The 15,972-nt window shown below is 36.0% G+C and overlaps 1 long non-coding RNA gene across 1 annotated transcript in view; it reads right to left on the reverse strand.

Annotated features, from left to right (window-relative positions):
* Nucleotides 1–610: 610 nt before the first annotated feature.
* The window catches only part of LOC128086621 (uncharacterized), an 86,614-nt gene continuing 71,252 nt past the window's right edge, over nt 611–15,972 (reverse strand). The window contains exons 3-4 of the long non-coding RNA XR_008209441.1: nt 3,905–3,981; nt 611–1,725 (exon numbers count right to left, since the gene is read on the reverse strand). This is a non-coding gene — a long non-coding RNA (uncharacterized LOC128086621). The remainder of the gene's footprint in view (nt 1,726–3,904; nt 3,982–15,972) is intronic.

Consider the following 15,972-nt stretch of genomic DNA (forward strand, 5'->3'; position numbering starts at 1 on the left):
TCTTAAAATGTCACCTATTGCTCTGGTGTTTCTAGAAATAGCCTTTGATTTAACAGCAAGCAGAAGAATTTTTTAAAAACACGTATCTAATTAGCAAGTCCTTGATGAGCTATCTGGAAATATCCTCACTAATTAACAGGAGTAAATATTTTCAATATGATAGGAATGATAATTAGCAAAGCCCCTATGAAAGGGCAGTGAGAAGAAAGAGTAGGAACTCATTTCTCAGGAAGGGAAAAGACTGTAGATGCTTCATGTACATTTGCCAACCAAAAGCTGAGAAATTGAACCAAACTAGGACTTTAAAGACCACATTTAAAACCATTTTAAAATATGGCTAAGAAAAGTCATCCCACTGCGCAGCAAAAGTTAATCATTTTAAGGACAGATGTAAAGACTGTGTACTGTTTGCTAAAGCAGTATCCTTTCTATGAGTATGATTTATTTGAATAAACAGATTTACATCTTTTTTTGTAGCTGTTGTTGGATATTGACATTGAACTAAAGCTAGAGTAGCTGTATCACTGCTGGGAAGTGATTTTCAGGTTAATTCAGCAAGAAATTTATACCAGACACTGCAGTGCAGGCTTCTGATTTGTCTCAGTGTTGGTAGACTTAGTCCCAGTGAAGTCAGAATATTTGCTCTCTCTCCATTCTTCCAAAGGCATAATCATACAAGCTTACAGATGAGCTCTCCTGGCAGGTAGAAGAGATTGGATTCCTGCAAAATTCACTTATGTGCATATCTGCATGTTTCATGTTCATTAAAATACAGGAAGATAACTGAAGTTGCTTTTAATTTTAGTCTCCGTGAAATCATCATGGCTACAAATACCAGAGAATAAATGCTCAAAAGGAAGCAATTTTCAGGCTGGGAGTGAAAATTGATACCCACTAGCAAACTTTTGAATTTTTTTTCTTTGTCCAAGGAAATGCTTCAAAAATTGGTGGACTAAAAAAATAAATAAAAATTGGCAACATGAAATTCATGAATAAAATTATGATAGTGAATCAATTTGCATAAACAGTACAACTGAACAAATATTTGGTTCCTAAACATGCTTCTGTTTGAAGCATTCAGGAAGCTTTTATAAAAGCCAGGCTGAAGAGACTGTAGAAATTATTATCATATTTTCTAAGTACAATATGAACTGTCAAGGAACTGCTCACATTATTTCCAGTTATGCATTCCTCAGATACAAACAGAAATTCTTTTCATATTACTCTGTTCTTTATGAATTCTTCCAGGTGAAGGCAGAATTAGCTTTGGCCTTTTATGGACAGTTAAGAGCTGCACCTGCTTCACTCTGTTTTATGTAAAAAACAAAACCATATTATCTACTTTTTTTTCACAATAGTGTTTAACAGCCCATTTTTAAAGCACAGTTTGAACGACGACTAAGAAGCTGAGGATGTCTTTCATTTCTGGATTTCCTTTTTTGGTATTTGTTTTGTGAAGTAGCCTACTACTGAGAAGAAACAGAGCAAGCTTACATCTCTTAATGAATTTTTAAAAAAAGAGGGGGTAGGGGGCACAATCACACATCAGCAATTGTCAGCGAAATTTCATTCATTTGAAAAAGTGCTTCTGTTTTGCTGTTTTCACCAGCCAGCATTCTCAGTTTACTATTTTATATCAGATACATAATTCAATCATGTTTTCTGAAGATCTTTCTTGAATCTCTTGTACCGTATTGTTCCTTCATAGCGTACTGCTAACCAAGGCTGTCAAAATATAATTTGTAACATTTGATGAGCACGGAGAGAAGACTGAAACCACCAAAGTCAAGACTGTAGCAGATATTAAATGTTTTTGTATCCGAATCACTGTACCAAATTAGTACATTTCTACCAGAGGAAACAGCTTTCCTTAAAAGAAAAAAGATTTTCTTTTAGTATTAGCAGTATTTCCTAGAGGAAGGATTCTAGCCTCAGATAACAATAACAATTCACTTCGATTTGACATTGTCTTGAAGATGGCTCTGAACAACACACCTAGGGCATCAGATCTACTCTTCAGTGTATAAACTAGCATGGCAGACAGCCAAGTCTGAAGGATATTCTCAGTAACCCAGTAAATCCTGAATGTTGTTCTTTGTCCTCTGCTGCAGTTCAGACATCTGGCATACCTCAGGCAAAACTCTTTTGCCACACAAACTAATCTCTTCCACTGCCTCTTCAGTTGCTCAGTGTTTATGGAAGATCCTAATGCTCCCTCATGCTGCTTTCATTAGATGTCAGCAGTTTCTTACCTTTCCCTTTCACTATTAACAGGTCTTAGTCATTTAGACATAATGGGCCAGATTCTGGACACCATTAACTGAGTAAAAGTGGTTTTGACAACAGTGAATTTAGTCAATTGAGAAACTGCAGAATTTGTGTGAATTACTTTGCAGACAAGATTTCTCAAATAAATTAGAGTGCTGGACCACCATCAATGCCTAGAAACAGCATGGACATGTTTAGGGGTTCATGTTAGAATATTCTTTTCCCTTCGTGGGCAACCAGACTTCAAAAATCACCCACCCATGCACACCTGATCCTGCAAGAAAACAACTGTTGAGACCATATCCAGGTTTTGAAGGAGCTGGAGGCAAGTTGAGTAGAACCTGGGGAGTCTGTGTCAATTTTAAACAGCTATGTGTCATTCTGTCAAAAGAGTTTTGCAACTAACAGCAGTCAGTCTGTCTATACGTGCTTCCCTTCAGCAAGCATGGACACAGCTTATTTGGGCTGATCAGCCTAAGACAAAGAGGTTTTTCACTAACGTGTTCCACAAAGACAGTACAGATACATTCACGGGAGACATGGAAGATCAATCCACCAAAATTCAAGTTATGCTAGTTCTCAGAAAAGTAAATGATACAATAGACAATTCAGAGAGAAAGGACCCATGGGCCGAGAAAGAAAGGGAAGTGTGGATTTATGCTACCAAGGGATTAGAGTGAAACAAAGGAAGCTGCACAGCATTAATTTCCATTCTGCTGGTTCTGTGACTGTGGCAAATCACTGGAACCCAAATAATTCTCTGAAAATCTGAAGTTTCAAACCTTGACACCAACACCCTGTGGGTTTTTCTTCCAAGCAGAGAAAAAAATACCTAATTTTCTTTACTTCTGAACATCATAAACATGCTATAAGATGACAGGAGCAAAATGTTTGAGATGCTTTCTATAAAAGGGAGTGAGGTGTGCCTGAATATGCTCAGCCAGTGTTTAGGAGGCTATATTGTTTTAAACCAGTTTTTGAAAATGAGTTCTAGCCAGCATTTCAAATATGTCTCATGCTCAGGGTAAAAGAGGCTCTCCTGTGTTAATTCAAAGTACTCTGAATCCCAGACACAACACAACACTCAGCAGCTCATAAATTTGTCAATGGATGAATTTAGCTTAAGAAAAATAAGCTGCATGAATTATAGGTGTGGCAGGGAGCACCACCTATATTCTTAAAGCTGCTTTGACTCTTTCCAGTTGCATGTAATTTGCTATAACTTTGCCAAATTTTAACTTTCAGTTCAGATGTTTTCCTACTTTTAGTTAGAAACCTTCCACACAGTTACCTGCTATTTAAGCTATTCGGGGAATTTTCAGTCAAAACAGCTCAGCAATTTCTAAGAGCAAATAAGTAGGGAGGGGCAGGAAAGAAGCAGCATTTTCTGTCCACAATGATAATTGCTTTTGTTCCTTAAGATGCTGAATTGCCCCCAGGCTGTGGTGCAGGATGTCCCTCTCCTAACTGCAAGACCCACCAGAACTTCAAATGGGAAACAGAATACACAATTTGTACATGAAAACTGTAATAGATATTCACTAACTGGCAAATATTTCCCAAATATCTACCTAAAATTCACTGGCAGCTCCCTGGGGCAGAGGACCAATAGGGTCAGGGGCCTGTCCCATCTTACCAGGAACAGAGAAGACAGGGTCACCAAGCATCTCCCTGTGTTGTAGGAAGAGTTTGGCTCAGCTAGTTTATATTTCTCTGCAAAAAAAAAAGACTGGATGGGAATCGAAATCTGTTGAATATAAATGCATTTCAGCATTCAATAAGTAGATGTAAAATTCATGCCTGAAACACCACGACACAAATATAATGATAGTCTACTGCTTTAATCAGGTTTTCCAAACTAGTGTGAGCAGTAGAAGTCCACCTAGTGAATGTGAAAACTCTCTTGACAGTAATCAATGGTGATCTGAACATAATACCACAAAAAGAGGTTTCTGATTGTTTCAATGCGTAAGATACAACTTTTACAATATATTTTTTAAAATACACATAACATTGCAAAAATCAAGCAAGATGTTTTGGTTAAGTTGGCATAGAGAATGAGAATATTTGTGTTCTAATATCACTTGTGGCAAAATTGACTTAAAAATACCTGATGTTAATGTAGCAGACTGAGACAGTCAGTTTGGGTGGTCCTGGATTCTTTCCAAGACATCTGCTCATCACTAGTTGAATAAGCCCAGTTTGGGATTCAAATAAGTCCTTTGTCTATGCTACCAACACGCTTTATCAGTGCACGCATTTTCCAGATCACATCAATTTAAAAGTGCCATTCTATCAAAGTTCTACTGATAAGTTTATTATTAATACCTGAGGTGAGGCAGTAATGGAAATATCTGGAAATGTGGCTCTGAAACTGAATGACTAGAGGAAGGAAACAAGACCACAACAAAATTCCGAGGTTACTGTATATGATCCAAAGGCAGTAGGAGCAAATAACTTAATGAAAAAAACAACCAAACATTAGAATAAAATATGCAATGGGTTCCTCAGAAATTGCCAGATAATAAATGCAGGTCAATTTGCAACTGCTTGAAGCTTTGAAAATGCAGTCAGCATTAATGCTTTAAATTGGACCTTTTCTTTTAATTTTTTTTTGTTGTTGTTTGTTTTTTGTCTATGTGGAGCTATGATCCAGAAAGATTCTAAAGCATTTTGAAGTAACTCACTTTCATGTGAAACACTGTCACTTTCGGTACAAAAAAAAATCTTCCCAAATCTTTCCACAATAGGAAAATTCTTTAATTTAAATAAGAGAAGTGAGTTATAATTGGAGAAATAATTTTCTCCAATTGAAAATACGTAAGTCATTTAAGTAGCCTAAATGCAATGAGCAGAACTGGAATTCTTAAGGCAAACAAGGATTAAATACTCTGCTGTTACAAAACATTCCTTGGATACCTTGAAAGCCACAAGAGACAGATTGTCAGTTTTGTATCTCCTCTGACTGGGCAAAGTCAGCGATGTAACTTGCTGCTTCCACATCAACCTAGAAGGATCTCATGGCGCATCCACTTTTTTCAGCTATAAAAGACAACGGTTTCATTCTCACTTTATTTGCTAGCATTTTTTCCTTTGGCATGCGTGTTTTTGTGGATGTCTCCTCTGCATCATTGTCAGTGACCCACTCTGGTAATGTGCTTCACAATTTCAGCTTTATCATAGTTTTCTGCTACTTACTCATTCTATTTGGCATAGAAGGATTTCTCATTTCTCAGCTCTAAAGTTCTTGTGAATAGATTTAGATGGGGCACTGAGGGATGTAGTCTACTTATCATAATGGTGATGAGTAACAGCTGGACTAGTTGATCTTAGAGGTCTTTTCCAACCTTAACAATTCTATGACCAGAAAAGCAAGATTACTTATGACTCACAAAGTAAGATTACTTATTGCTTATGATTCTAACATGCAACAGAGGGCCCCATTGTCTCTTCTGGAACTGGCTCTTGATTGTTCCTCACACCATTCCTACAAATCACAGAGTATCAGAAACTCTTACTGAGAATTTCTCCATTTCTCCTTCTGCTTTCACAATAGAACAAATTTCTGGTTATAGCAAATGAGAGGTGAAAAGCAAGCATCATATGGGTGTTAGAAAGTAAATCCTAAGGCTCATTGCTTATAACAGTGATCACCGCTTTGTTATGCTAAATGTTAGCAAATCAGTAGGCAGAATTAAGATTTTTAAATAAGAAAAAATATTATCCTTAAGGCTCAGTATGTCATTGTGATAAATTCCTATACTCTGAACGTCTCACTGAGTATAAATTAACTGAAACACTTGTATGAATATCTGAGAGGTCCACATTTCAGTATCTGTTAAAAGTTCTCTTACAGTGACTTTTTCATAAACAGAAAATCAAAACTGCATATATGCCTGCACACACGTGTGCATTCACGCCTGTGAATTAGCCACAAAAATAATATATCCACATACGTATATAACTGTGTGGATTATGTATAAATTGCAGACATTAATTGTATTTTTGGTTGGATGCTTTTATGCTTGTGACAGCAAAAACATTCCCTAAGGTCATGCTAGTAGGCAGCATGTCAAAACCAAAGAAAGAGCCAGTTTAGTTCGACTGTATGAGCTGGAGTGCACAGAAGCTTCCCCGTTTTCCTACACAGGTGAATTTTATGGATCTACTCTCCCTCCACATTCTGTCGCTCCTTATTGGTAATGATATTGAGGACTCCAGCTCTTAAATAATTTTCATTTTATGCTAGGAGATTATGGAAACATGGCAGCAAGTTGCCTGGCTGGATGCACCAAAGAACACGCTGTTCTGTTTCAGAAAATCAATGTTATTGTAGCACAACTATATCGTGGGCCTTTTTTCATGTCTTTCTAAATCCTGTGCTGTTTATAGCATTCACATGATAAATATGTCCGAAAGGAAAGCTTGGGAAGTGCTTCCTGAGTGTGTTAACTATTTGAAGGATACACAGACCTCTCATTCTAGATTCACTTAGTAAATGGATGCTCTCAGAATCATAGAATCACCAAGGTTCAAAAAGACCTGAAAGATCATCCAGTCCAACCTTTCACCTATTCCCAATAGCTCCCACTAAACCATGTCCCTCAACACAACATCCAGCCTTTCCTTGAACACCCCCAGGGTCGGTGACTCCACCACCTCCCTTGGCAGTCCATTCCAGTGCCTGACCACCCTTTCTGAAAAGTAATACTTCCTAATGTCCAGCTTGAATCTCCCCTGCCATAGCTTCTTCTAGTTAGTCATAGTTCAGAAACTATTTTATGTATTTTCAGCCATCAACACATCCAAAAAAAGGTAAATGAAGTGCTCTCAGGTCTACCTTGAGGCACAGCCCATGACCAGAATTTGTCCAAGTAGCAATATTGTGTCTTCAGGCATAAGTTTCTCTGAATAGGCTACTCTTAGGATGTGTTAAAGATATGTTTGCCTCCTATATTTCATAGACTAACTATACTGACTCTTTATAGCCTAAAGGAGATGACTGCACCATCCTGACTCCCATACTCACGCAATACTTACTTTTCTGCCCCTTTTATCTATATGCGCTTGACATCTCTGAACTTATTCTTGAGCACAAAGTCTTCTTTCCACCATGTAGTACATAAAAGGAAGTAGATCTGTCTGGGGGAGCTTCTGGCTGCTATGATTAAACAATTTTCATTCTCCAAACATCATTACAATACCTTATATGCTACATGCTCTCATCCAACATTCAGCTGACTAAAGTTTAAGATACTAAAAATTGCAAATTACTTAATCTGTTATTCTACCTTAACCATTTAGTAGTAACATATTAGAAATTGTCTTCCATCTGTCCCCTTTTGTTCCAATTTTGACTATACTTTATTACTTGTCTTCAAAGCCTCTGTGTTGTACATGTTGTTGAATTTTTACCTTGTTTAAGGAAAAGTATACAAAGAAGATGCTGTTCACTGTTTGTGTACTTTTCAGTATGTCCACTTCCTTTCCACAGGTACAAAGTAGCCCTGTTTGTAGTAAAGCATTTCTGGAGGACCAAATGATTTAGAGACTTAGCTGTTGGCTGTAGGTGTATACTATTACTAATGCATGTTCTCCTTTCAAATTCAAATTAGGCATATAAATATGCATGTATCTTAAATATTATTTCTATATACAAACTAAGCTCTTGGGAGAATTGATCTTAAATATCTAAATAAAGTGTATTTGAAAATTTAAATAGGTTGTTTTAAAATCTAAGTTTTAGGAAACTACATAAAGCCATTCAAGTATTTTAATTACCAGTTCAAAATAATCCAGTCCCAAAGCCATCACGTTTTCCTAATTCAAATTTCTTCTGCAATAAACATGAGTTGTCAACCCAAATAAAGTTTGAATACGAAGGCCTATTTTAGCACATAGCCTGTTAAGTACTCTGCTGAATAGTAGTGCCTATCTTTAAGTGAGGCTTAGAGTGCTTACACCTCAACATTAAAATAATAAACAGATACATAAATAAATCTTTACTTTCTGAGAAACATCTAATATAACAGAACAGTCAATCTAGCTGGTATGAAATAAACTTATTGACTTTAATTCATGCTGGAATTGTAAACTGTTTGGAAGAGAGGAACAACTTTTTTATAAATCTATGAAGTACCTAAAACATTGTTAGCGCTCTTAAAACAGAGATTATCATATTTACAAACAACCACAGCATCTATTTTCAAAATAAACTATTATATAATAAACGATTCATATACATTCAATAGAGACCACGATCAACCATGCATGTGTTTTATGTATTGGTGAATAGGATCTGAAATCTCTCCTCCCACAGCTCCTACCTTCATCTAATCCAAATACCTTTTTTTTTTTTTCTTTCCTTCCAGGATTCAGAAATCTTACGTAATAGTTTGTTTTTCCTCTATTTAGGTTCCTTTTAAAATTGAAACAATATAAGCATTAACAGGGCTTTTCTTGAAATCTTCCTTTTGAAGTCGAAGAGCTCATAAAACAAAAAGTGTTCTCATGCTATTGAAAGTCCAGTTTTATTGCTTAGTGAACTCCCATGCTCTACACGGAGTATAAATTTTTCATGTATGTTTTCTTGGGCTCCGGTAATCGCATAGCAGGAACATCTCATCCTTAAAACAAACTTTGTGCAGTACTGTTACCAGCCACACACTTCAACAGTAAAATGTAATATTTTAGAAGGAGCCGATTATATACTACTCTCAGTTTTTGATTATAGGAAAAGTCTTTAATTTTAATTCTAGCATCACAGATTTAAAGTCAAGCTAATTACTAGCTCATCAACTGCTACTGCAAGACTAGCTGGAGTTCTGAATACTCCAGAACTCTGCATCTAGAAAAACAGAGCTGATAGCCACAATTTCCTAGATTAATAGGGTACAGGAAAGCAATGCTTTACTTCCATGCATGAGAAAGAGGAGTTTTGTTTTGGTTTATAATTTATATATAAAGTCACGAGGGAAGCACGTAGTCATGTTTTTTAAGGAACAGTATTTGTTTTCTCATTATTAGATAAGTAGTTGGACAGTAAAAAGAAGCCCTGCAAAAGGGAAATTAAAGAAATCTGGAGAAAAGACAGCCCTGCCTAGGAAAAGTTGCTGAAAGCATTTGTTTTCAATCTTATTCCAATTGCGTTATGTTTAGCTTTTTAAGTGTGATCACCACAGCTGCATATGTTTCTGCCTTCTGTTCAAAGATAAAATTACTTTTTGCATATTGTTCTCACTCATTTTTATTTTGAATAGCTTTTTCTCGTGTATGAAGAAATTGGCAGAAATATTACAGATCAGAAAGGAAGCTTGAGATTTCCTCAAATTTTAGTCTGTGTTCCTCACAAATTATCAACAATGTGAAGTACACGTTAACGCTCCCATTTTGACATGGTGCTCGCTGCTTCCGAGTAAATTTAAGCTGTGCACTGCAACAGAATTCTTACTACATTTTTTTTCTTTTCCCTGAACAGAAAATCCTTTATATATTATATATATATTGACTTTATTACTCTAAAATGCTTTTCTTGTTCACAGCAAGATGTGGCTTCCTTATAGCAAAATGTAATAACCAAATTAGCTTACTTTAATTTTAGTTACCGTGACAAAATGAACAAACAGATGGAAAAACAAAATAAACCTTTTTAACTTTAAATGCACCTATAATCTATTGCAGATATTATCACCAGTATTAACTTTTAGGCAGTTCTGAGCTTCAAGTGTTAAAGCAGAAAAGATCAAAGAAATTGAAAAATAGTTGATTGTTTTCAAAATGTTTTGATTCTAAAACAGCCTATGAACTTTTTCTACCATCATAAGGCTTGTTTGCAAATGCAGGGAGAAAAATATTTTCTGGGTCTTTAAAATAAAATAAAAGCATCTCCAGAATTTTATCTGGGTTTTTTCTACAGTTTTAGCCAAGCACTAATGAAAAACAAAACAAACAAAAGAAAAAACCACCTCCAAAACCCTCTATAATTATTTGTATGTAATGCCTGAAGAGTTAAAAAGAAATCATGTTAAAAGTACTCAACTTATCACAAAGAAAAAGAGAAATGCTTTCCTCATTAATTTCTTTTGTCTCCTCTCTATTGTTATTTTTCTGTTGCCTTTCCTTCAATTAATATATTAAGTTCAACTGTAACCCTTTGGAAGAAGGTGTAATTTTAGCTCACTGTTGAAGTTTCTGGAATGATTTGTAGTCCCGTTATGATTATGAAGTATTAGGCAATTTGAGTTTTCTGAAATCTGGTCTGGATATTCTTTGGACACAATCCCTTCGGAGATTTCTGAAATTCTGTGTTTTAATAAATGACAGTTATTTTGTTCAAGTTTGGTTCCTTCTGCTGCTGACATAACCAGAAAAAGAGCAGATAGAGAAAAGTGATATAGACAGCAAAAATGACAAAGCTAACATGACTTTATGAACTCTTTGCAAGTTCTCTTTTTGAGTTTTATGTTTTAGTTCTCTGCATTTTTGTTTTTTAATCACCACATTGGTAATTACTAGTAAGGAGGAACTAAGGCACTGTTTATATACATTTAATGGGTACATCTGATATTTTCTTCTCAAGACATTTTACCTGTGTTCTAGTTCTGGTGCATCTATCTTTTTATCCCCTTCTGTTGACTTTCAACAAAACCAAAGGTTAAAAGTAGAATTCAGTTGATATGTCAAATCAGGCTATAACCCTTTTTAAAAATTTAGTATTCACCTGAATTCATAAAAACTCACTCTTCGTGCCCAACTCATGTTTGGCTCAATCCAGGTTCTTAAAATTTTGCAAAATATATCTGTAGCAGAGAAGAGCCTGACCAGTTTTTCAGACTAAGACACAAAATTGGCTTTTGGCTTTATTGTGAATTGATGCACCCTGTGTGCGTGCATCCTGAGTTCTAAACCATAAGCAGACTGAGGTCTTTGTCACTGAGGATGTTAACTTTCAGACTAGGATCTGGCTCACAATTTCAGAATCACAGATATGAGCAAAGAGAGATGTGTTAGGCAGTATGCTCCATCTTCTGTCAAAATGTTGTTTCTTAACTACATTTTCCAGTGTTTTATGGAAGCTCTTTTAGAATGACTCAGACAATAAGCTTCCTGTTTTCCTCTTGGGAAGTTATTCCATAATCTAATAAATAGTTGCAATTAAGTAATGTTTTCCTTATAAGCAGTCTGAATTTGTTTTGCTGTACTTCATCAAGTAGCACTGGTTACTTGCCCTGTGAATATAGATATGAAAATACTGTGTACAATGGTCATTATTAAATTTTTCCACTTTCCCTGTTCATAGTATTTCACTGAGGCTATACTGTATGTTCCCACATTATTATTATACAAATATTTAACTTTAAGTTTCCCCTAATGAAAAACAAAGGATTTAATTCTGCACCCCACTAACTTTGTAAAAAACAATAGGAAACAATCTGTTATTTGGCAGAATGAGGAATTAGATCTGACCAACTACTTCTACAGTTTCCCATGGGAATGTAAGAAGAGCAACTGCTTATCACAGTTAATTCTTTGTGGTCAGCCTCTACTAGCCCTCAAATTGAGGACCTGGGCTATTCTGGGAAAAGAGCTTTCCACCAGTCTGCTGTTTGTATGGATGCAGTCCTCAAGTGCTCTAGGAGATAACTTTCAGGCAGTTCAAGGAATTACTGTCCTCAACTCTCCAGTGCTGCTCTCCTGTGAAACTTGTTGCCCTTTCAGTAACTGGACTTTTCACCAGTTTTGATGCATCCTTTATGTATAACTCTGCTAGCTGACAACACATCTGATTCCAGTGAATATCAAATTAACATGGTTTTACAAGTAAACAACTCAGATTTTTGCACACAGTGGACTCAAATTCTCTCTCAACATTTGTGAACAAGTCTTTTGTCTTATCAAAGCTGCATCCTAGAATTAACATCGCATGATGAAAGGATCAGTGCTTTTGAGCTCTGCTATAACATGCAGTTTCCCTTCCAATTAATTGAGAGGTTATTCTTTGCTTTTTTCTTTTCAGTATAATCATATGGAATATTAATTGGATTTGTCTAAATATTTATTTGTGCTATTTTTATAGTAGACATTTTCATCTTTCCACAGAGCAAATGTGTGGCTGCTTGAAGCCAAGGATGCATGCATAATGAAGTCTAATCTTGTGAAATGTAGTCTTCAGTCTTACCTGAGATCTAGTCCAGCTTTAAGGAAGCTAACAAGTATCTTAGTAACACAGTGAGACAATCAATATAAACCTCTTTAAAAAAAAAACAAAAAAACAACAACAGATGTTCTTCCATACTCCAATCTATTTTGCCCAGCACACTTGCAAACAAGAGTGTCAAGACCATGCATTTCAATTCAGTATGCAATCATTTTACATATTTAGCAATGCTGTTTCAACTGCCCATTGCCTTAAGATTAATTAAAAACAGACACTGTCCAAACACTTTATACTTGGAGAAGACATTCTAGATAAGCAGGAAGATCTTCTGTTCTCATTCAATGCTACATATCATCTTTTTGTGTAATTCACATTCTTTAAGGACAGCTCAGTCTTCACAGTCCCATGCAAAGAAGCAAGTCATTTTTCATCCAGTGTACAAGTAGGATATCTGAGAGTTTGCACGTGTTCAGTTGAGCAGAGCTAAACTTAGAAGGCAGGCCGCTAGCTCACTCTTTTAGAAGGCACATTCTAAAAGCAGAGTGCATGTCTTAGCTGATTGTGTTCAAAAGTTTTGCTATTCTCATAACCAGAAACAGAATGTGGGAACAGTGTTGATGAATTTCTGAGCTAGGTCAGTTGTACAAGGCACAGAGCTCGTTACACTGTAACTCTTAATAGAGAGGGGATACAAAATACTTTTTACTGACTGTTTCAGCTTAACGAAGGCTGCAAAAGCAAAGCTTGCTTTCAAGAGGAAGGCAGCATGTGATCTTGCAAAGGAAGGCATACCTCAAGTATGTACTTATGATCCATGAGAAAATAGATGAAGCTATCCTGACTGCATGTACATTTATAAAGACAGAAATTAACTCATTAAAATAACGTGCCAGAATTGTTTGCATGTACAGCTTCAAAACTTGGCAAGTATTGTTTCACATAGAAATTCTAAGTAGGAGAATGATTGACTGTAGGAAAGAGAAAGAAAACAGAGAAGGGTAAATATTTCTTATGGCACAACAACAAAATACTTGGTTGCAGGCCTGAGCCATCGATTGGCCTAAACTTAACAAAACCAGCTTTGCCAGCTGAACACTGGCCAAGTGGCAACCTCTCCGCAGCCTGATCTACACCCCAATGAACAGGTTTTGGGTGCCAGATACCAGAAAGCCAATGCTTTTAACACCACCACCCCATAATTTATAGCATCTTGGTTTGTGCTACTGCAGTTAAGGGTCTGTTAATGTTTGCCTTCTGAATTCTAATTCTCCAGGGTTTGTAATTTGGCCATTAACTTGCTCTCAGTATCAAAACCTCCGCACACACAATGGCTAGCCAAGAACAGATTTTAGGTAATTTTTTTTTAGGAAGAATGCTAGTTGGTTTCCAAAATATGAGAAAGGAAGGAAAGAAGGCAGGAAGGAATGACTAGTTAAAATAGTGAAAAGTTATAATTTTCTTCTGCACTCATTGACTAGAAATGGCTTGTATTTTAGAACAGGAATTATTGCTGAGAGGTGATGTTATTTTTTCAAGGCTGTTTTTAAGATGAAGTCTTTTGCAGGAACCTAACCTTTCAAATGACTTTTGAATTGTTATTGTCAAAAAAAAAAATTCATGCTCTCAAAATACCCACAAATACATGTGGTTGCAGGAGTTGCACTCCACAATTAAGTCTGCAAAAATGCAATTAGTAAGAACAGTAAAGCAAAAAATACATAATATAAACATTTTCTATCACTTTACAGCGCACGTTATTAAAGAATTTTGACTTCTGATGAGTATAATTCGAGTCTTTTTGCAGCTGAATTAAACAAAGGAGTTGTTTGTAACATCAAAAGAACCTCTACCCAACTCCAAGGATTTAATGTTTTTCTCCATTTAAATCAAGCTACAAGGCAAAGATCTAGTATTTGTGGAAACCCAAAAATACCATGGAGGCCCCTACTCCCCAATTGTAGGTCTTTTGGGGCTCTCTGTACTCACAGGGATGCCAATGGGAAGTGAGAAATGAAAATCATAAGCTAAAATCAGCCCCAAAGCCTTTCTGCTACAGTTACATTTTTCATTGAAGCAAAAGTAAAAGGACTAATTTTGGCTTCTTACAATTGTTTTCTTGCTTATTGGTGTTCATCAGCCATATCTTTTAGCAAGATGGTTGTTCAGAATGATTCTCAGTATTTTTAAGAATGTAGTCCATAATCCTGAAATCTGAATCTGTTATTGTCATTTGAAATAAGAACACACTGTTCTGTTCCTTTTTACTTCTACCATATTAACCTACAAGAGTGCCTGCTATAAGATGTGTATATCTAATAAACCCTTAGTTACATAAATATATACAAGTACTATGTTGTAAACACCAAGTATTTAAAGACATCCTACACAAGGTAACAGCTTATTAGTTTCTAACTGAAGGTTTACACTTCTGAACATTAACAAATAAGCAGTGTAGTTTGCATTTTCTGGCACTGCCTGTTAAGCAGCTCTCAAGACATAGGTCGGCTAGTTTAGCTAATTAATGTTTAAAGTTCAGGTGTATGAGAACAAGTCTCACAAAAATTCAGGCATTAAAACTACAAGTTTAGAAGAATTTCATGCCAAGAGCTGGTCATGACTTTATATTCAGATTGAGATTGAGTAGCAATTAGAAAACTGGAAGCAATTTACTCTATTTACCTTCTATTGATTCATGCCATCTAAGGTTTAGTAAAGATAAAGGCTACTCATAGTTGTAACACACTGAAAATATTCCCATTTCATATGCACTTTGTATAAAAACTTCTTAATCTGATAGGCTCAATGAATCAAATCCCCTTTCAGTATTACATTCAGCAAATTGCCAGCATGAAATCATTGACCATGTTGCTCTGCTACTTTACTATGCTTCTCTCCCCTAATCTGCTCTGGTCTGCACAGACAGGCATTATTGAGAGCAAGAACAGTGACAGAACGAACCTGGTTGGACTGACATTCTTTGACCGTGAGGGTCAATACAAGATGACACCATTACCTCACCATGAAGATCTCAGAGGATCCAAAAGGAAACACTGCATGCCCATAGGAGCTATATGAGACAGATTCAGCACTTAATAGGTAATAGAGAGAAGAAGCATCTTTCAGTGACTGATAATAGTGTACAGCAAGAGAAGGAGGACATGACTTACACTATAAATTTTTCTTGAACTGGTAGAACGTAACTCCATTTGTAAGGTAGTATGGAATATACTGAGGAGTCCACAAAGAGTAGACTGTAATTTTAGCTTCACATCAACCATACAATTCTGATTTAAGACGTGCAAAGCAATGTATATATAATGTCAGACAGAACACATGAATAGAAAAAGACTCAAAATGTTGCTTTGGATTTAGACGGTAAGGTAATGTAGTCTTCATAAGACAAACCACAGGTTTTGACACAATATTTCTCAGACTGCCTTTCAGGGCAGCAGTCGCTCTGGTTACATTAAATTACTCATAAGTGAAGGCCCAGATGTGTGTTTATCATCTTTATATAAAACCAGACTTCCTTGAAAATAAAAAAGTAG

This window comes from Tympanuchus pallidicinctus, unplaced genomic scaffold (genome assembly GCF_026119805.1).
Source record: "Tympanuchus pallidicinctus isolate F22 unplaced genomic scaffold, pur_lepc_1.0 scaffold3, whole genome shotgun sequence".
In the NCBI taxonomy this organism is placed as follows: Eukaryota; Metazoa; Chordata; class Aves; order Galliformes; family Phasianidae; genus Tympanuchus; species Tympanuchus pallidicinctus.